Here is a 22,269-nt window from a genome sequence, read left to right on the forward strand (position 1 = left end):
GGCACCAGTTGCTGAGCCGAGGGCCTGCCCTGTGCGCTCCTCAGTTGACCAGGAAGTGGACCAAAAGTGCTTCTGGTCCACTTCCAGGTCTGCTGCCAAGCACGCTGGGAAGCCCCCCCGTGTTTCTGTGGGACACTGCATCTGTCCCAGCACCGCAGCATTCAGAGTCCCTGCTACCTAGAGGTATGTAGAAAAAACATTTAAAGCTGTATCTACGTCTGAATCACCAAATCTGTCCAAATCTATTTGGAGAAATTAAAGAGTCCTCTGATTCGATCTGGATTTGCAGATCCAGGCCACTGAATCAGGGCGAATCTCTGCCAAATTGAATCAGGGACTGAAGCTTCACTCAGCCCTAGTAGTTAGCTGTTAGGCAGATGGCAGGATAGTTATGCATCTTATAGATGAACTGAATCAAAGATGGATACATTTTTGTGAGTAAGTGCTTACTTCAGATGCTGTGAATGGACATGTACACAGCAGGCTCTCAAACAGTGATTTTAATACAAAAGATATGGATGGGTGGGAGAGAAGGCGGGGCAGTGCTGACAGACAAACAAGTAACAACCCAAACGGACGAAGGGGTCAAAAAATCTAATCCAAGTAATGGGATAAGAATCCATAGTTGATGTTTAGATCATACATGCCACAATCAACCTGACTTTCCTACAATCCTACAGAAATTAGGGAGAGGTAGTCAGCCATGTTAATCAAACAGAAGGCAGTCTATAAAATGCTTTAGTCAGACAGAAGGCAGTCTATAAGATGCAAAGCCAGATAAGCTTTGGATGATTTCTTGTTCCGCTATTCTGGGCTCTAGGCAGCTTTTAAAGTTTAACTGTGTAAGAACAACTACTTCAAGGTCAGTGCTGAAATGTCCAAGAAGGTTAAAATGTTCTTCCATAGGCTTGAATGTGTTTTTGGATTTGATGTCAGAAAGATGTCCCCTCATTCTTTCATGTATCATCATAACCAATCCTCCTGAAGTGATGAATTAACCAGATTTTACTGTATTTTTACCTGTACATACTACTACATTACATAGAAGTCCTCTGGGGAAGGATCCCCTTAGTTCAGTCTGAGCACCATACCACAATGAGTCTGAAGACTGAAGTTTCCACTTATATGCTCCATACAACAGCACTTGGTAGCTTTCACTGATTAACAAATGTAGCATACCTCATGATTTTATTCTGCCACGGAAGCTGACAGAAGAACCTTAAGTTAATAAAATAAGAATCTCTTGTTGCACTAAAACATACACATTTCAAAGATAACAGAAGCCTACTTGATACCAGCTGTGTTTACATAACAGCATAATCTGGAACAATGGAGCCCTTGCTAGATCTAGAGATTTTTTCCTTCAGCAGTAGACCTTCCCCACAAAGGGGGTCAAATTCCAAAACTAGGTTACTCAGGCTTGAGAAACAGCTTTTTTGGCCAGAAAGACGCAAACAATATGACTGCTGCTACATTCTACTATTTATATCTATATGCTTCTGAATAACAAGATAACAGATGAGAAGGGACATAACAGAGACATGGCCCAACTTTGTAAGATGCCTTTCATGACTCCACATCCAAAGCTTTGACCTCATTGAGAAGACAAAAATCACCCTACTGTTCTCAGATGCAAGTCAGTTTACAGCCCATCAAAAGGTCAAGATAAGGCTAGGTACAGGTTCTACCAGGTTCCTGCCAGGGAAGCCATGGTGTTCATATAAAAACTTACTCTTCTTTGAACAGGAGCAGAATGGACATCACTTTTCAGAAAGCTTTCTTTTAAGAAAAAGATCTTGTACCAGGCTTCCCTGGAACTAGAGGCATAGATTAATTTCATAGACATTAGTGCTGGAAGGGACCTCAGAAGATCAAGTCCAGCCCCCTGCCCCAGGGGCAGGAAATCAGCTAGGGTCAAAGGATCCCAGCAAGATAGGCGTTCAAATGTTTCTTAAGAGTCCAGAGTAGGTGCTTGCACCACCTCTGGAGGCAGTCTATTCCAGGACTTGGGAGCTCAGACAGTAAAGTTTTTCCTTATGGCAAGCCTAAAACGGTCTTGGAGGAGTTTGTGACTATTTGACCTTGTCATCCTTTGGGGCGGTCTGGCGAACATCCTGATGTACACCCCTCGTATACTTATAGACAGCCACTAAGTCACCCCTGAGCCCGAGCTTTTCCAGGCTGAAGAGTCCCATGGCTCTCAGCCTCTCATCATAGGCCTGCTCTCTTGCCCTCTGATATTTCGCGTGGCTCTCCCCTGGACTCTCTCAAGCTTTTCCACATCCTTTTTAAAATTGCAGAGCCCAGAATTCGATGCAGTACTCCAGCTTTAGCCTCATCAAGCCCGAGTACAGTGGGAGGATGACATCCTGAAATCTGCTTGAGAAACATCTATGGATGCAAGCCAGAGTTTTGTTTGCTTTACCATCTGTGACATCACATTGGTGGCTCATGTTCATCTTGTGGTCAGTCATGACCCTCCCCCCTCCCGCCCCCACCGAGTCCCTTTCAGCTGTGGTGCTAGCGAGCATAGAACTACTTAGTCTAAGTGTGCTGCAGGTTTCTACACACCCCCTTCTCCCCCTCCCCCCCACCCAAGGTGGAATACCTTGCATTTTTCTGTATTGAATGTCATCAGGTTTTTATCCACCCATTTTCTAAGTCTGTCAAGGTTGGTCTGGATCACCAGCCTATCCTCAGGTGTGGAATGCTTTACCCAAAATTTGGTGTCATAGGCAAATTTGTGCAGTCTGCTTCTGACACCAATGTCCACATAGTTAATAAAGATGTTAAAAAGTACAGGTCTGTGGACAGAGCGTTGGGGAACACCACCGGTCACAGAGCACCATGATGATTCACTTCTGTTGATTACCATTCTCTGGGTCTGACCCCAAAGCCAATTCCTCAGCCATCGGACTGTGATGTAGCTGAGGCTGCATTGGCCAGTTTTTCCATGAGATCATGGAACACCAGATCAAAGGATTTTTTAAAGTCCAGATATGTGACGTCAATCTCTTCTCCTTTGCTCAGGTGATATGTCACTAGTCATAGAAAGAGATGAGATTAGTCAGGCAAGACCTACCTGCAACTAACCCATGCTGGCTGTCCCGGAGTGGCAAGAGACGCGCAGGTGAAAGCCCACTGTGCCCCCGCTCCCTCAAAGTCCCCCAGAGCCCCCCCAGCAGCCATGGAACCCCCCACCAACCCCCAGCACAGCCAGAGGTAAGCGGGGCCCGTAGTGGGATGGGGTTAACCCTTAGCGAGTGGGAGGAGGCGGCTGAGTGGAGCAGGGCTGGAATTCACCCTGCCCAGGCCCCTACTTGGCCCAGCTCCCCAGGGAGAGAGAGGTGGGGGGGTATTCACCAGTCTCCCTCCAGTAGGGCAGTGTCCCCCAAATGCCAAACAGGTCTCCCCCTTGCCCGAGAGCTGTTCATCGACGGCAGGCCCACTGCGCATGCGCGTAGTTTAAATGGGCCCAACAGCAAAAAAGCCTTAGCTAGGCTCTGGAGCAGCAAGAGATGCTTGGGTGAAAGCCCGCTGCGCCCCTGCTCCCTCAAAGCCCCCCAGAGACCCCCGCCAGCAGCCACAGAGCCCCCCCACCGACCCCCAGCACAGCCGGAGGTAAGCAGGGCCCGTGGTGGGAGGGGGTTAACCCTTAGTAAGTGGAAGGAGGCAACTGAGTGGAGTCGGGCTGGGTCTCGCCCTGCCCAGGCCCCTACTTGGACCATCCCCCTGGGAGCCATGCGACCAGAGCCGCGCGAACAGCCTGCACAAACAAGCGCGCTTGTCTGCCGGTGCGTAAGTTAGCGCAAAGCTCATGCAGGAGGATGCGTGGGATGGCTGAGACCCTGTCTGCAAGCTCCCTAGGGTAGACAGTATCAGGCTCAGCCTGCCTACCAGCAGCATGCCACGGATGGGCACACGCCACACCCTGAGGGTCCCCTCGGGCTCTGCAGCACCCCCCATTGGGCACCTCAGAGACGGCCGGCACCCAGACGGAGCCCCTGGTTCCGGGCTCCATGCAGATGGAGCCCCTGGCTCTCGGCTGCGGGGGCTGCCTGTCCCTTTTTCAGGCTCTGGGCCTGGGAGCATGGCCACCTCCCTGTGTGGGGTCTGCTCCTTTTTGGGATCTCTGGCACATCAGCTGGAGAAGCTCCAGGCCACAGTCCAGAGACTGAGTGGCATCAGGGACTGTGAACAGGAGATCGACTCCTACTGTCAGGCCCTTCTCCGGGAGCTGGAGGGTAGACCAGGGTCTCATTCTGTCCAGTCAGCGGCATGGACCAAGGTGGTGAAGGGCCCCAAGGCTCACCACACCAAGGCCCCTGCCCCGCCGGAGCTTAGCAACAGGTATGAACCTCTTGCAGCCCCAGCACAGCCTGCTGAGTTGCCTGCTCCCACAGGCAACACAGGCCCAAAATCAGCTACTGCCCCCACTCTTCCCAAGACAAAACGTAAAGTGTTTGTTGTGGGAGACTCCACCCTGAGGGGACTGAAGGCGTAATCTACCACACCGACCCCTTAGCCCAGGAAGTCTGCTGCTTCCTGGGGGCTCACATCCGGGACACTGCAGAGAAGATCCCTAAGCTCCTCCAGCCCACAGACCACTATCCCATGCTTCTTATCCATGTGGGCACCAATGACACAGCTCGGAGTGCTCCCAGCTGGGTCATAAGGCACTACAGGGGTTTGGGAGCGGGGCTAAAGGGTCTGGGGGCACAGGTGGTGTTCTCTTCAATCCTCCCATTCTCAGGGTATAGGGTAAAGAGGGAGAGGAGGATCCAGGTAATGTCCTTCTCTACTCTCTGCTCCCTGCCTTATCTCCTTGTGACCATGTCCCCTGCTGCAAGGAGAGGTATCAACACCACTGAAAACAACAGCACTAAGCCCCCTCAGAAGCTCAAAGGACCCTGTAACTCAACAACCAGCAGAGTCCCAGGGCAGAGGAGAGAAGGCAGGGAAGGGAGTTAAGGGGAGGCACTCCTACCCCTACTACTCCACATCCACCATCACTCTTTAGCTCAACACCATCTCTTCCCCCAGGAACTGACTCATTGCCAGCACTGAAGTCCATGCTGGCAGGCATGATCCAATCTGATCAGACATACATGGTCCCAGGGCACACCATCTTCAATCTTGGTCTTCTTCCAGGTCTCCAACTGCAGCCACCCAGGTCACAGACCTCCTAGCCAAGTCCCTGCTGAAAAATCTACAGCAGGTAGTAACGGTAATGGAGAAGGGTCCTAGCCAGTATCACTGGGAACCTCCTGGACTTTACTAGGTAGGGGTGGGCAGGTCTCTTTGCACTAGCTGAGGGCATGGAGCTGCCCACAATACATGTTACCAGCTGCTTACTCCAGAAGGTTGAGACTGCCGTGCCACACACACCCATTACATATATTGAAAAGGTCTTCCACATGCATAGTCCCTGCCTTCCAGTATCCCCCAGCCCTCTGGAGCTTGTTGTGGTTTCCCTGCCTCAAATGGGATCTATACAACATTCCTCATTTAACCAACTCCAGAGGCTGGGGGACATCAAACTGGTCTACTTTTGGACAGCCCATCACTGCTGGCTGTACATGTTCGTGAACCATACCATCAATAATCTGGCTCCTGCAAACAGGGGAAGCAGTTTGGAGACAGTTGCTGGAGGCAAGAGGAGAAAGGAGGAGAGAAGCCAGGCATCAGATCCTGCTGCCTATACCTTTGGTTTTGCTGAGTGTTTGTTTGGTGGGCTTGCACTTTGGGCGTGTGCTGTGAGAAGCTGGGAGTGATTGCTAACTGCTGGGAGTGATTGCTGACTTCCTTCCTTCCACTTTTGACACTTCACACCAGGCTCACTTGGAGACGCGTGGGGCTATTCATAGAGTCAGAAGGGACCACGAAGGATTATTGTGTCCGACCCCCTGCCCCAGGCAGGAAAGAGCATCTCTGGAGGACTGAGCCTCCGATTGCCTTAGGTTATAGTCTGGGGCTGTGCCCTGACCCGGTTTTTTGTTTGACTCCTGGATACTCAGGGGCCTAATTTTCATTCCTGCACATGCCTCTTGCCCCATCTCAATGGGGTTTGAGATGAAGCAAGAGGCATGCGTGCGCTCGTCTGGATGCACCCATGAAGTTTAACAAGGACAAGTGCAAAGGACAGAACAACCTCATGCACTGCTATTAGGGTTGCGCCGATAGAGATTTTTGGGGCTGATACCAATAGCCAATATTTAAGAAGGCATATCACCCGATACTGATCCAATTTCCGATACGGCTGCCTTCACCTGGTAATCCCTGTGTGGTGGAAGGGGAAGGGGGAGGGAAGGGGGAGGTGATCCATGGGGCACAGATCCATGGGGCACACCCCCAACCCCATGTCCTCCCAGGGTGCAAGCAGAGGTGGGAGCAGCTTTCCCCCATGAGTCGTGGCTCCGGGCCCCCCCACCCCACTTGGGCAGTGCCTGCCCCTGCCTCTTCCCTCACTGTGGGGGGCATTAATCTGCCCCCTTATATCCCTTCCCTCCCCTTCCATCACACCACATTTACCACCTGGAAGCAGCTCTCCCCGCTGCTGGCTGTGTTCCTCGCTGCCCAAGTGCTGCACTGCTGCTGCGTGCAACATGGGCATTTATTGGCCAAATTATCAGCCCCATCAGGCCAATATCCAATACAGCCAGTTTTCTTTATATCAATACTGATCCAATATCAAACCAATGCATCAGTGCACCCCTAAAGGCTACAGGCTTGGGGCCACATAGCTAAACAGCAGCTCTCAAGAAAAGGACTTGGGGGGTTCAGTGGACAATAAGCAATGAGTCAACAGTGTGACTTTGTTGCCAAGAAGGCTAATAGCGTACTTAGTAGGCTGCATTACTAGGAGCATTGCCAGAAGATTGAGGGAAGTAAGGCTACATCCAAAGCAGCGTGCCCAGTTTGGGCCCCCCACTACAGAAGGGATGTGGACAAGTTAGAGAGAGTCTAGTGAGGGGCAAGGGAAATGGTTAGGAGGCTGGGACACATGACTCCTGAGGAGAGACCTGGGCTTATTTAGTCTAGAGAAGAGAATAATGAGGGGGGATTTGATTGCAGCCTTTAACTACCTGAAGGGTCATTTAAAAAAAGATGGAGCTAGACTATTCAGTGGTGGCAGATGACAGAACAAGAAAAAAAAAATGGTCTTAAGCCGCAGGAAGGGAAGTTTAGGTTAGAGACAGATTTTTTCCTAATACCCAGGAGGCTGGTGGAGCACTGGAACAGGTTACCTAGAGAGGCAGTGGATTCTCCATCCTTGGAGATTTTTTAAGGCCTGGCTTCACAAAACCCTTGCCTGGAGTGATCTAGTTGGAGATGGTCCTGCTTTAAACAAAGCGTTGGACTACATCAGTGTTTCTTAACCTGTGGGTTACAAACTAAAAGTGGGTAACAAGAAAATATGAAAGGGTTGCAAACAAGCTTTAAAAACGAAATCAACAAACTTTAAAAATAGATTATCCTTTAAAGGAGAAAAACATGGGAATCCATGGGTTTTCCCTTGTTGGCTGGCAGAGTTCCAGCCTAAAAGGAGTTGCTTGGGGCCCTCCCATAGCCTACACCCCCACCCCTGCCCCACTTACCCACCCCCGACCCACATACTGGGGACCTGGGGGCAGCAGGTCAGGAGTGCAGGGCACTGGGTTGGGACTGGCCATTCGTGTTTACAAATGGGTCCCAGTACAAAAATGTTTGAGAACCACTGGACTATATGACCTCTTATAGTCCCTTCCAGCCCTAATTTTCTATGACTTTCTATGATTCTATGAGTGATTTGTATCTCAGCCATGAAGCTAGCTCCATCTGCAAGTATACTTGCAGAAAGTATGCTACAGAAATTGTTTGGCCCCTGGAGGTTTTTCAAAGGAGGGCAATTTACAGGGGCCAGGGATCAGTGTCTTAAACTATACAGAAGTATACCTCATTAGCAATAACTCTTTCCTCAAGACATTTGGATACTTCCCAAATGCTTACCTGCCTCCCATCAATACTCAGGCTGCATCCATATTGTACACCTGCTCCAGTCCTGGAACAGTTTGCACAACTGCATTCATTCATCACCCCCAACTTGCAGCCTTGGCTGTCTGAAAGTATTCTATATGGGCCAACCCTGCAGTCTATGCAGAACTCCAATGGAAGGAGTGGGTCTATACCTGGGGGCAGCACAGGCAGACTGGGAAAAAGAAAGACTGTGGACAGCAACTCTGCTACCTGGCTTTTAAAAAAACCTTTAAAACTTTTTAAAAGCTCTGCTGCAGTGGATGTCACTGTCATCACCACAGCAGCTGGGTGGAACTTCCCCATATGCCTCGGTTTCAAGGAAGCACGTGGGGGGCCAGACCAGAAAGCAGCTACAGCATGAAGGGGTAGTCCTAAGGCCCCTCTCTTACCACACCTTTTTCCTAGTCAGGCCCTTCACATGCCTCTTGGAAACAGACTCATGGTTCCACATAGCTGCTGCTGTACCTGAGCCAGGAGGACACAATTTAAAAGGTCTCACAGTGCCCCACTTGAGAATCACTGGCCTTAGAGTCCAATTTTATTAAATCCTGGACTGTGGTAACACTTTAAGATGTACTGAATGAATTACTCCTACACCAGGGGTGGGCAATTATTTTGGTTAGAGGGACGCATAATGAGTTTTGTTTAGCTGTTGAGGGCTGCATGGGTGGCCCCGCCCCTTGACAGTTGCCCCACCCCCTGGTCACCATATTGGAACTGGAAGTCCTACCCCTGATCCCTAACCTTTACCATATTTACAAGCCAAGAGCAAGATCTCACAATAGTTCTTCTCTATTACCCCCCCCACACACACACACACACACACACATACTCCTCCTGGAAAATAACACTGAAAACAAACATCAAGAAGCCACAACATTTCTTTCTACCAAATGCTTCCGGTGACCCATGTCTGCAAAATTACATATCTTAAGATGTGTTTAGAGCCTTCCACTCAGTTCCTACCAAATGAAAAGGGAGATGGGGATCCTCATCCCTATGAAGAATTTAAGCCAAAAACCAAACAAACAAAACCCTAACATGTATCTTCTCTACCTTTCATCTGCACACACATAGAATATCAAAGCTAGTTAATAGCCATGGCATTTCCAGGTAGCATCAGATTTAGCTCTTTCTTACAAGAGAAAAGTCCTTCACAACTGATCTAGGAAGAAGGAAGGTCTTGTTTGTAATGAAAAGTGTTACAAATTGTACTGGCAAACAAAACAAACTATTGTAAATGAAGTGGCACAGCAGTACAAACAGTCACCTCAAAACTAGTACACCTTGTCAAGGGTGACCCACATACAGCAAAAGTATTTTTAATTGTCCATTTCACCACCACAAATTAAAATTTATAATAGCAGCTAACTAGTAGCTACTGGCAGGGTTAGTTAGCTTAATCTACAACTAAGTTAATCTGACAGTTATGAGTCCTGGAAGTTGCCAATTAGAATGAGGGCTTTGCAAATTGAAAGCCATCTGTGGACATAAGCAGGGATCCTGGTTTCTGCTGTTTAAAAATCCCAAATTCTCCAATTCAAAAACCAAAAATCCATAGACTTACCTGGAGGGAGTTGCAAGACCTGCTCTCCACCGCTGCTTGGCTGCCACATACACGTGCACACGCACACGCGTATCACGCCTCCTGCCTCAAAATCACCTTCCCCCACCCCCCCAGCACCAAGCAGCTCCTTGCAGGCTGGAACACTGCCAAACTGCAAGGAGAAACATGCAGTTTCCGGCATTTTTCTCTGTTAAAGGAGAAAATCCATTTTTTCCCCGTGTTTTTCTGCAGTGAATGGAAAACCCAGATCCCTGGAGATGAGTGACAACTTGTCTTAAGTTGGTTTGCAGTTCTGGCACTACTTGGCAAAGGGGTTTCCAGCAGCAGAAAGTTAACTGCATGTATAGCTGTTATATTTATTAGAGATAGATAAATGCTTTCACATACACGTTTTAGAATGGTTTGTCTTTTGCCAACCTTTATTATGCCACATCTTTGCTCTGTGCTATTACCTAATAGTCACATTATCACTTCTTACTTTTAGGTTGTAATTTCTTCGCAGCAAGTACATTTTTGTTTGTTTGCAATCTGCCTTGCACACTTCCCCCAGTCAGCAACTAAGTGATTCATCAAATATGAGAAATTAAAAGTGAAGAATAAAGCTACCTCCAATATTTAGCAATTACACAGCATATATCCTCAAAACTTAAAAAAAAATATTAATCCACAAAATAACTTTTACTATAACCCCAGAACAGGTGACCTAAGCTCACAACATTCTTAGTCTCAAAGGGACACTTCTTAAACATGGTTGATTCCCATCAGTTATGAAATTAGTACACTCCTGCATTTCTACTATAGTACTTTTAATGTTATGTACTTGAAGAGGAAGATTACTTTACAAATTTACAAAATATAACCTCACTCTACACAAGTGATCAGCTTGTTAAAAGAAAGTGCTCTTAAGAACAGATGTTTGTTGACAATTTTATGGCTCTAAAGTGCTAATGAGAGGCAGTGGGGGAGGGGAAAAAACAACAATGGTAGAGTAAAAAAGGAATTTAAGTATCTCTCATACACCTTAATGCAGAAATAATACAAACTTCTATGCAGTCCCTGCTGCTGAAATTTGCATCATTCCACAGACAAGCATGTAAGTTATGCTTTTCTACTACTTTTGTTCTATTTACCTCATCTTAGTGAATGAAGCATCTTCTGGGCTACCGAAGTTAATTTTAAAGGTTAACACAAGTCAGAATATCTCTTTCAATTGTGCAGGGAGCTGCGCACAGTCCCGACCCCACATGTCCTATGGACTGGAGTGAGCAGCAGCAGTGAAGAATGAGGTAGTGCTTGGTGCAGGGGGAAAAGTGGCCTCTCCTCCTCCCAGCACCCTGTGCTGCAGCCGCTTGCAGCTTGGGCGGGGCTGTCCTGCCTTTCCGCTGCATCAGTGGAGAGCGGGCACACACAGTCCAGCATGGGCTCCGAGTGGCTGCAGCACCGGGGGCCAGCAAAGAGGAGGGGGAGCAGCCACTTTTCCCTACACTGAGCACCAGCTCCTAACCCACCGCTGCTGCCAGCCTGGGCCCCATGCCAACTCCAGGCTTCCCCATCAGGGCTGAGCCACAGCAGCAGCAGCTGGGCACAGTGGAAAGCGGCCCCCGCACGCTCACCTCCACTGGGCAGTGTTTAGTGCAGCTGCCGATCAGAGCCCATGCTGCAGCAGCTTCACCACTGCCTTTGCTGCCCAGCAAGTGGCTGCACTATGGGGCATCAGCCACGGGGGGCAGCGCTTTTCCCCTGTGCTTAGCACCAACTCATTCCCTACAGGTGAGCATGGGACACGCAGGTTCGGGGCTGTGCACTGGTCCCCACTAGTGCTGCAGGCCTTGGGTACTGGGAGTGAGAGGGCCCGTGGGAGCACGGGAACTGTGCCCATGCCCTGAAGCCAGTGCAGCACAGAGGTGATGGTGAAGCAGCCCCATTGCAGCCTAACAAGGCATGGGCTCCGGTTGGTGGCTGCACCGGACACTACCCAGCAGGGAGGAGCAGGGGCAGGGATGGGGAGAAGAGGGCTGCTTCTGCCCAGCTGCTGCTGCCGCAGCTCAACCCCAATGGGCGAGCCCAGAGCCAGCCTGGGGCCCAGGCTAGCAGCAGCAGCAGCAGCGGGTTAGGAGCTGGTACTCAGCATGCAGAAAAATAGCTGTGCCCCCTTCCTGTTGCCGGCGCCTCATGCTGCAGCTGCTCCAAGCCCACACTGGACTGTCTGTGCCTGCTCCCCACTGATATGGTGGAGAAGTAGGACAGCCCCACGCAGGCTGTGAGCGGCTGCAGCACAGGGCACTGGCCATGGGGAGAGGGAGTGGCTGCTTTTCCCCCCATGCTGAGCACCAGCTCATTCCCCACCACTGCTGCTCACTCCAGTCCGGGGGGAGCACGTTGTCAGGGCTGCGCACTGCTCCCCACCTGTACCACAGGACTGGGGCACTGGGAATGAGTGCAAGAGCATAGGGTCTTCCCAGCCCTGGGCATGGGATGTACCCAGCACTGGTCCCAGGTGGCAGCAGCAGCCTTCTGTCACCTGACATGAAGATCAGGGGTCCACACCCTAGGGAGGGCTGTGGAGTTATGCCAGACTCCTCCTGAGATGCGGGCCCCCGATCTGCGTGCCAGATGACAGGAGGCTGCTGCTGCCTGCTGGGACCAGTGCTGAAGTCAAATAAGCCCGGCTTCAAAACTTGAAATGTTTTGAAAGTGTTGAAACATTTGGAGTGCCCTTGTTTCATTTCAAAGTTGTTTTGAAGGCTTTTGTTTCATTTCAATTTCACTATTTCAGGCTTGAAACGCATTGAAACAGCTTTGAAGCAAACACCCAGAGAAATTTCACACAACCCTAATAAACATACTGCCTCTCCCTACTACCAATATGTAAATATTTAAAATACATTTAATAAATCAGAAGTATAATTTTATTCTATGAAGCTATATTAGGTGAAAACTTTAAAAAATATTTTGCTTACTCCATGACCTACACTGGGGGAGTAAATCTTGCCTGGGGCCCTAAGCCAGATCCAGACCACAGGGCTACTTGCAAGCCTTATTTAGCCCAGGGCACAAGGGCTACCAGAGTGGTCATCATGCCAGTAAGCAGCAAAGGGTCCAGAGGCACCAGCCACAAGGCATTCAAGGAAGTCTGGGGGACGGGGAAACTCCAAGTGGAGCATGCCGGGGGGCTGGCACACAGGAAAGCTCCTACGTGGAGGACACTAAGATAACTGTATTTGAAAATGCTAATGGAACATTTCTCCCACAGCGCCTCAGGAACTTAAGGGCATCAGTTGGGGGCCTCAGCTGCCTGTACATCAATGTCAGGAGCATGGGGAATAAGCAAGAGCTAGCTCTCCTGCTCTTTAGTGGGCAATATGACCTGGTAGGGATCACAGACCTGGTGGGACTCCTCCCATGATTGGAGCATAGCTGTACAGGGATACAACCTGCACAGACGGGAACCAAGCAGGGAGAAAAGGTGGAGGGGTCGCTCTCTATGTGAGGCAGCAGTACACTTCTCTGGAGGCTGACACTGGTTTCAAAGATAAGCAGCTTGAAACCCTCTGGGTCAAGCTTCAGGTGGAGAAGGGGGAAACTGAACTGTGGGTGTTTACTACAGGCCACTGAACCAAGGGGAGAAGCTTGATCTGGAGTTCTCTCAAGAACTGACAGAGGCCGCACGTGCAAGGGACTTGGTCATCATGGGTGACCTCAGTTACATGGACATAGATTGGGAGGAACACTTGGCTACGTCAGATGGGTTATGTAGCTTCTTAACTGTAATCGAGGAGCTCTTTTTGACCAAGAAAGTGCAAAGGGACAACCAGAGGTAGACTTGGTTTTGGCCAAAGGAGATGATTTGGTGTGTGGCTTGAACATTGAGGGTAGCCTGGGTGACAGTGACCATGAGGTTATTAGGTTCACTGTCCCTACAAGGTTGACAAATCAACTAGCAGAATTGAAGTCCTGGACTTCAAAAATGCTGAGTTCAACAGACTCAGGGCATTATTAGGGGAGGCGATGCAGGACCAGGGACAGAAGGCAAAAGGGGTGCACGAAGAGTGGTCATTCCTCAAGGACACAATCCTCAAAGCACAAAAGAAAACTGTTCCTATGAAGAAAAAAGGTAGCAGATGGGCTGACAAGCTCTCCTGGCTCAATAGGGACATTGTGGTCCTCTTGAAAAAGAAAAAGGAGGTGTACACACAGCGGAAGCTAGGGACAGTCCTCAAGGAGGACTATACAACAGTGGTCCGCACTTGTAGGGAAATGATTAGGAAAGCTAAGGTGGCAACTGAGTTTAAGTTAGCCAAAGGAGTCGAAGACAATAAGAAGTCCTTTAGGTATGTAGGGAGCAGAACAAAAATGGAAGTGTGGGACCCCTGCTTAATACCTCGGGACAACTGGTAACAGACACTCAGGAAAAAACTGAACTCCCGAATTCCCACTCTGCTTTGGTATTACACTGGACCAAGGGGAAAGACAAGCAAGATAAGGATCACAGGGGAGATGGTAAGAATTATAGCCTTCCCAATGTGGATGCTGAGCTGGTGCAAAACCAACTAGAAAAGCTGGACATTTATAAGTCAGCAGGACCAGATGGCTTCACTTGTGAGTGCTGATGGAGCTGGCTGAAGTCATTGCGGAACCCCTGGCAAAACTATTTCAAAATCGCAGCAAACAGGGGAGATCCCTGAGGATTGGAAGAGGGCCAACATTGTGCCCATCTTCAAGAAGGGAAAGAGGGATGACCTGGGCAACTATAATCAGCCTAAACTCCATCCCAGGGAAAATCCTAGAAGAACCTGTTAAAGACTGTGTGATATGTTCATCGAGGGACATCCAGCATGGCTTCATAGCAGGTAGGTCTTGTCTTACCAAATCTCATCTCCTTCTACAAAGAGGTCTATCACCACCTGGACAAGGGAGAGGTTGACATTAAATACCTAGACTTCTAAAAGGCTTTTGATCTAGTATCTCACGATATCGTTGTGGAAAAATTGGAAGATTGTGGGCTTAACTGCTGAACAGTTCACTGGGTGGAAAACTGTACATGGTAGGACCCAGAAAGTTCTCATGAACAGATCCATGTTGTCCTGGCGAGTAGCGGCCAGTGATATCCCTCAGGGGTCCATGCTTGGCCCAGTGCTTTTCAACATCTTTATCAACTATTTGGATGTGGGGGTGAAAAGCTAGCTGGCCAAGTTTCCAGACAACACCAAGTTATGGGGGAGTATGGGTATGCCAGAAGATAGGGTGCAGGTACAGGCGGACCTGGACAGGCTGGAGACCTGAGCAGACTGGAACCAGATGAAGTTCAACACTCAGAAGTGTAAGGTGCTCCATCTGGGAGCAAACAATTATCAACATACCTACAGGCTCGGTGGCGACAATTTGACTTGCACCATGGCCAAGGGATAGCAGTCAACCGTCACACTAACACAAGCCACAGTGAATGCTGTAGCCAACAGGGCAAACAACATGCTGGCACGCATTAACCATCGTTATTTCATGCAAAACTAAGGAGGTGATACTCTCACTGTACCCTACAATGGTTAAGACCACAGCTGGAGTACTGTGTCCAATTCCAGGGGCTGCACTTCAACAAGGATGTGGAAAAATGTGAGAGGGTCCAGAGAAGAGCCCCCCATAGGATCAAGGACTTGTAAGATGAGCCATATGATGAGAGGCTGAGGGACTTGGGCCTCTTCAGCCTACAGAAGAGAAGGCCAAGAGGGGACTTGATAGCGGCTTACCGCTATAATCGGGGAGTACATCAAGAACTCGGTGAATAGCTGTTCACCAGGGCACCCCTGGGGAAGACCAGGAGCAATGCATACAAACTCCTGGAAGGCCATTACAGGTCCAATTCTAGGAAAAACTCCTTCACAGTCACGGTGTCCAGACTGTGCAATAAACTCCCTCCAGTGGTGGTGCAGACACTTATCCTGAAAATCTTCAAAAGAAAACTGGACTGTCACCTTGCTGGGGTCACTTGACCCCAGTTGTCTTTTCCTGCCTAGTGCAGGGGGACTGGACCCGATGATGTACAAGGTCTCTTCCAGCCCCTAACAATCTATGAAAGCAAGTCCAAGGCAAGCCAAGCTCACCACTGACGGCCATGCCCTGGATTCCATGGCAGACTATGCCTCCAACTTCCGCCGCCTGCCAGTAGTCCAGTGAACTGGATAGACAAGCTCCAGTACATTTGATACCCCTGACCTATGCCGCCTATCATATTACAAGAAAGTGCTAATTAAGAGAAGCTTGTTGTAGAATAGACAAGATGCCATGTAACATGTTTAAAGTTATTGATAGGCAAACAGAATAGGAAAACATGGTCTTCAAGGATAAGAAACCAATCCACCTACTAACAAAGACCTCCTTGCATAATACTTTTCAGTGTTTGTGCACTTACAGCATAGATTTCATAGACATCAGGGCTGGAAGGGACCTTGAGAGATCATCGAGTCCAGCCCCCTGCCCAAAGGGCAGGAAGTCAGCTGGGGTCATAGGATCCCAGCAAGATAAGCATCCAATTTACTCTTGAAGGTACTCAATGTAGGTGCTTGAACCACCTCCGCTGGCAGACTGTTCCAGACCTTGGGGGCTCAGACAGTAAAGAAATTCTTCCTTATGTCCAGCCTGAAGCGGTCTTGCAGGAGTTTGTGACCGTTCGACCTAGTCATCCCTTGGGGGGCTCTGGTGAACAAATGTTCCCCCAGATCCTGGTGGTCACCCCGATAAACTTATAGGTGGCCATCAGATCACCCCTGAGACTGCGCTTTTCCAGGCTAAAGAGTCCCATGGCTCTCAGCCTATCATCGTAAGATCTGTTTTCCTGACCTCTGATCATGCACATGGCTCTTCTCTGGACTCTCTCAAGCTTCTCCACATCCTTTTTGAATTGTGGAGCCCAAAACTGGACGCAGTTGGTATGGCATGCTCGAAGTTCTGATAAAGGGACCTCCGTTAACACAAACATATTATGCAAAAATTGAGTTTAGATTCCCTGAAGAGTTCTCACTCAATTCATCCTATTAGCTCCAAAACAGGTGAAAAATCCAAGAAGTTTAAACCTGCCAGTTTACAACTTCCATCTGAGGCCATATTCATTTATTTATTCTTTCCTTACCTCTTGTCCTGAAAGATAATAAGCTGCTAAAAGTCCACCGATGAAACGTATATTGACCTCAAAAACAGACACCTCTGAATTCACACCAAAATCAAGGTTTTTGCACATTAGTAAATTTTAAATGACTCCTTTCAGTGCAAACCTGTTCACATAATTCAAGCTCCCAGGTCTTTAGACTCCATTACTTTAAGTCTGCTACTTACATCTGACTACTACAAGGTAGTAGCATCAAGGTCCACATCATAGCATTAAGCTGTAACAGAGCATAATACTGGCTAAAGCATCAGGCTCACAGAGTAGTAATCAATGGCTTGATGTCTAATTGGCAGTCAGTATCAAGTGGAGTGTCCCAGGGGTCAGTCCTGGGGCTGGTTTTGTTCAATTTCTTTATTAATGACCTGGAAGATGGCATAGAGTATACACTCAGCAAGTCTGCAGATGACACCAAGCTAGGGGGAGCAGTAGATACGTTGGAGGGTAGGGCTAGCACTCGGAGTGACTTAGACAAATTAGAAGATTGGGCCAAAATAAATCTCACGAGGTTCAACAAGCACAAGTACAAAGTCCTGCACTTAGGATGGAACAATCCCATGAACCAGTACAGGCTGAGGGCTGACTGGCTGGACAACAGCTCTACAGAAAAGCACCTGCAGGTTACAGTGGACAATAAACTGGATACAAGTCAGCAGTGTGCCCTAGTTGCCAAGAAAACTAATGACATACTGGGCTGCATTGGTAGGAGTGTTGCCAGTAGGTCAAGGAAAGTAATTATTCCCCTCTATTTAGCACTAGTGAGGCCACATCTGGAGGGCTGTGTTCAGTTTTGGGCCCCTTACTACAGAAAGGATATGAAAAAATTTGAGACAGTCCAGCAGAGGGCAACAAAAATGGTGAGGGAATGGGGGACATGATTTCTGGAAAAAAGCTAGGGAACTATTTAGTCTGCAGAAGAGAAGACTGGGAGGGGATTTAATAGCAGCCTTCAACTACCTGAAGCGGGGTTCAAAAGGTGATGGAGGTAAATTGTTCTTAGTGGTGGCAGATGACAGAACAAGGAACAAGTCTCAAGTTGCAGCAAGGGAAGTATAGGTTAGATATTAGGCAGAATTTTCTCACTAGGAGGGTAGTAAAACACTGGAACAGGTTACCCAGAGAAGTTGTGGGATCTCCATTCTTGGAGGTTTTCAAAACCCAACTAGACAAGTCTTTGGCTGGGATGATCTAGTTGGGGATGGTCCTGTTTTGAGTAGGTCTACATGACCTCCTGATGTCCCTTCCAACCCCAACTTTTTGTAATTCTATGATAATAAAGGGGGGGGAAAAACACTGCAAAGTCACAAGTGACTTGCAAGAGTAGAAAAGTAAGGATTTGGAGAAATAAGTTTGATCTAAGATAGGTTTCTGTTCCTAGGTATGCTTGTTGTTGAATATACCACTACAAAAGATAACCCTTAAAATGTTATAAAAATACTTGATGGACACAGATTATAAGAAACAGTTCTTTGTAAACATTGGCTAAATTATTCAGATACATGGTGCTAAAAAGATGCAAAGTATATAAGAGATGAAGTATGCAACTGAAAGCCAGGTTTTAGTGTGTTCCCTCACTGTTACCACTTATTTTCCCCATGTAGTAAAACCAGCAGTTTCCTAAACAAGTATTCAGTTAAGAAATAAGATATGGTAACTCAACAGTAAGACAGCAGTAAAGTTGTACAAAGGAAAAACAGCAATCAATCAATAATTGCTAGGGCATACTTGCTCTCAACAAATGATACCGTGCAATTGGCCTCTTGTAAAACTTAACTCTTCTGCCAAGACATGTTGTCATTCAGCAAAGAGGCTAGCTAAAAATTAGTAACACCCCCCCACACACACACACTCACCCCTTTCCCTTAAATATACAAAAGAGAAACAACCCCCTCCACACACACACAATTACACTGACAGGTGCTCTCAATTTTACTACCACTGAAACAGATATCATTCCCCAACTCAAGGAAAGGCATCCCATTAACAATAGTACACAGAGAAAACAGTCCTATTCTTATATTCCAGAGCATCACCAAACAAATCAAAATGAAAGGCAGAGATAAAAATTAAATAGCAAGTAAAATGAGAACTCCTTCAGCACACATTTTTAAGGATTTTCAAAACTTTAATGCTGCAAAATCCATTTCTGCAGTAACTAACATAGGTGAATCCCTACATATTCACAATTTACTGGCTTATTTCCATTTTAGGCTGATGTACTCAAGTCTTACTATAGTGCAGTATCATGTTCTACTTTCACTAGATCCACTGTGCTAGGTGCAGTACAAGAAGTGAATGCTATTTCCTGCAGCAGTCAACAATCTGAGTTGACAAAAATCAGTTATTGCCAGGGATCCTAGTGCTCTGTGCTTAAAAATCCCAAATTCTCTAACGAAAACCCACCCCAAATCTGTGTTTTTCTGCAATTAAAATGAAACACCACTAATTTTTATAGACAGATATAGGCATCCATTGAACACAATGTTTACCATTTTAAAGCAATTTGGAAGCCTACTGGTGCCTCAATCATTATAATAAAATGAATTCTAAATACCTATATATTTTGACATTTGTTTTTTTCATCATGGAAAACCAGAGTTCTCCGTGTCCCCTTCACTCACTAGGATACAGGTCCAGCTGTGGTTGTCACCACTGCTTTGTGATGCTGAACATCTCCGATATGCTAGTGACCTGCCCCTACCAGCGCCTCTCACTCCCAACCAACAGCCACCCAGCCCCAGCGTGTGAGGAAGGGAATGGGTGTGTAGGGAAGGAGGGATGTGGCCACAGGCAATGAATGGGGAGGGCAGGGGGGCACATGCCCTGCCAGATTTTCACACCTCACCCTGGTGGCCATGACGGAGTGGTGCTCCCTCCCGTGCCAGGTCCCACCCACTGTGCAGCAGAGGCAGCTCCTAACCCTGCACTCCTGCAGCCCCACTTTAGGTGCAGAAGTCATGGGGTGCGTAAGCTGCTCTCCACTGCATGCCCACAGCCTCGTAGACTTACCTGGAGGGAGCTGCAGGAGCTGTTCTCCACTACTTTCTGGCTGCCACCTGCATATGTGTACACCCACATGCACAACACCCCCTGCATCCCAATCTCCCCATCTGGAACTCTGCCAGCCTGCAAGGAGAAGCCTGCCCTTTCCCACCTTTTTCCCCATTAAAGAAGAAAATTTGTGTTTGCCACAGCAAACAGAAAACCTGGATCCCTGGTTATTACAAAACTACCTGCTAACCAGCCCGCCTATATCTGCTCAAAATCTACAGGATATATAGCAGAACAAAACAATTTTTGTATTTCATAGGGCAGATGATGAACTTTTCCAAAGTGATTTTAAGACCTGTGCACCTTGTATTCTGGCCTCCTAAAAGTGTTCACTAAGGTAAACTTTCACACTACTGAGAGCAACAAGCTCCTGTGAACAGAAGGGAAGCAAGAATTAAAAAAAATAGAAATAAAAACAATTTCTCTCATTTAAAAAATACACAAGCAAATCACTAAAATGTTAGAAGGCTACCAAAACCATTAAACCAGAACTAGATCTATACATGTTACTGTGTGGTTTATAATGCCAACAAATTTCCCTTAGGAAGATATGATTATTCCCTTAAAGCCCACATGTAACAGGCTAAGGTGATGGCTGTTACAATCTAAACCAAAGTCTAGAAAGATAGCGATAATTCCAGCATTGTTCAGACATTTCCTGTGAGCTGTTTGGCTTCCTCCTCCTCTTCTCTCTGCATTATTTACTCCAGTGGGGACCCACATTTTTGGCAATAACCTTCCCAGTGAACCACTCTGACCTCTTTCCTCTGCCCAGTCTGCCGCTCCCTGCTTTGTGTCTCTACCCCAGCTCATCCTCTGCTTTGTGCTCTGTGCGCCACACCTGACCTCTCTGCTCCAGCCCCCATCTGCAGCTGCCCTGCCTGTGCCGTCTCCAGTCTGTTGGATGCCACGGGAGGAGGCTGTCACCTGTGCCCCAGCCTGGGGCATGAGTTTACTTCATTGGCTTTCTCCTGCTCCTCTCCCAAGGAATGAGTTTCGGGACAGAGCTGGGACCCGTGAAGGTTTATCAGAGCTGCTGACACTTCAGGGAGATCTAGGAGGAGCCTTCCCCTTCGCCCCCGAGCTGCCCCCTGCCCCAGGTACAGGTCGCTGCTGCATGAAGACGGGGCGGTGTCCCTGGGAAGCGGCGGGCTCCTCACCCAACCTGAAGTTCGGTTCTTGTGACAGCCTCATAATTTCCACAGCAACCGGCCGCACTGTCACAGCCGGGGGATTTACGACTTCGGGTGCAGGCGAGCTCTAGGCAAACAAAGCCCCCGCCGCCTGTAGATGCGCCTTTGCGGGGGCGAGCGGGGTGCGGGGGCGGGAGCGGCAGCCGCAGCCGCAGCCCAGGGACGAGCCCGCGCCGGCTGGCACAGCGGCGTCTTTTAAACCCGGGCGCGAGGTGCGGGGCCGGGCGCGGCTCTGCGGCTACAGCAGCGCGGGGCTGCAACGCCTTTGTCCCCGGCCCCTCGAACGGAGCCGCCAACTGCCCGCGGCGACGGGCCCGCGGCTGCGGCAAGGGAGGCGCCCCGGAGCCGGGGCACTTGTGCCGGGACCGCTGAGAGCCGCGCGGGGGGCGGGAAGGGTGCGGACCCGCCCGGTTTAAAGCTCCCTCCGCCCGCCATTTTGTCAGGAGCGAGGGGCTCCCGCACGCCTCCGGGGCCCCCGGCCCCAAGCCTTCAGCAGCGGCGGGGGAAGGCGGCGCGGCCCGAGCGCAGCGGAGCGGGGCGCGAAGTTGGCGGGGGCGGCGGCGCCGGGCAGCGAGTCCCGGAGGCGCCGAGAGACCCGCGCTTGCACCGCGCAACTTCTGCCGGCGCCGCCGCAGCGCAGCCGGGAGCGGGCGGCGGCGGCCGCGCCCGGCGCACCCACGGCGGCTCCAGCCTGCGGGAGCCGCGCTCGACACCGCCGCCTCCCCGCGTCGCGTCTAACTTCGCGAGTCGGGAAAAAGCGGCGGGGGCGCACCCGCCCCCGAAACACGCCCGGCCGCGGCGCCCGCGGGAAGGTAAGCGGCGCCGACCGGCCCGCCCGCCCTACCTGCGCGAGCTGTCCCAGCCCCGCCGGGTCCGGCTGCCGCTCGCCGCCTCCTTCCAATATGGCACGGCGCGCAGGGCGCATGCGCCCGCCGGCCTCCCCGCCCGCCACCGCCCGCCCGGGCGTCCGGACGCTGCTCGCCCGGGCACGCGGAGCCGGCGCCGCCCCCGCCCCGGGGCCATCCATCCCCGTGCGCCCGCTCGCCCGGCCGGGCTTTTTGCTGGGCAGCGCTTGCGCCTCGCGGCCCCGCAGTCCGGCCCGGCGGAGCGAGCCCCAGGCGCCGCGGGCACCTGCGCCCGCGCTGGGCGGAGGGCGCTGAGGCTAGCTGAATTGGCCGCGGGTGGCGGCCGCCGCAGCGTGGGTCAGACCGGGCTCCCTCCCTCCTTCCTGGCGGCCGCGCCCTGCTTCCAGCCGGGTCGCCCGACGGCCGCGCTGGGACCCGGCG

General features: G+C 49.9%; 1 protein-coding gene across 5 annotated transcripts in view; it reads right to left on the bottom strand.

The window, feature by feature from the left end:
- SFMBT1 (Scm like with four mbt domains 1) overlaps positions 1 to 21,944 on the bottom strand; it is a 204,296-nt gene extending 182,352 nt beyond the window's left edge. For all 5 annotated transcript variants that reach the window (XR_016438428.1, XM_090021264.1, XM_090021267.1 and 2 more), the window contains exon 1: positions 21,828 to 21,944. The gene's annotated coding sequence lies outside the window, so the exon portion shown is untranslated. The remainder of the gene's footprint in view (positions 1 to 21,827) is intronic.
- Positions 21,945 to 22,269: the final 325 nt, after the last annotated feature.

This window comes from Crocodylus siamensis, chromosome 11 (assembly GCF_052110815.1).
Source record: "Crocodylus siamensis isolate JL-2025a chromosome 11, ASM5211081v1, whole genome shotgun sequence".
NCBI lineage: Eukaryota > Metazoa > Chordata > Crocodylia > Crocodylidae > Crocodylus > Crocodylus siamensis.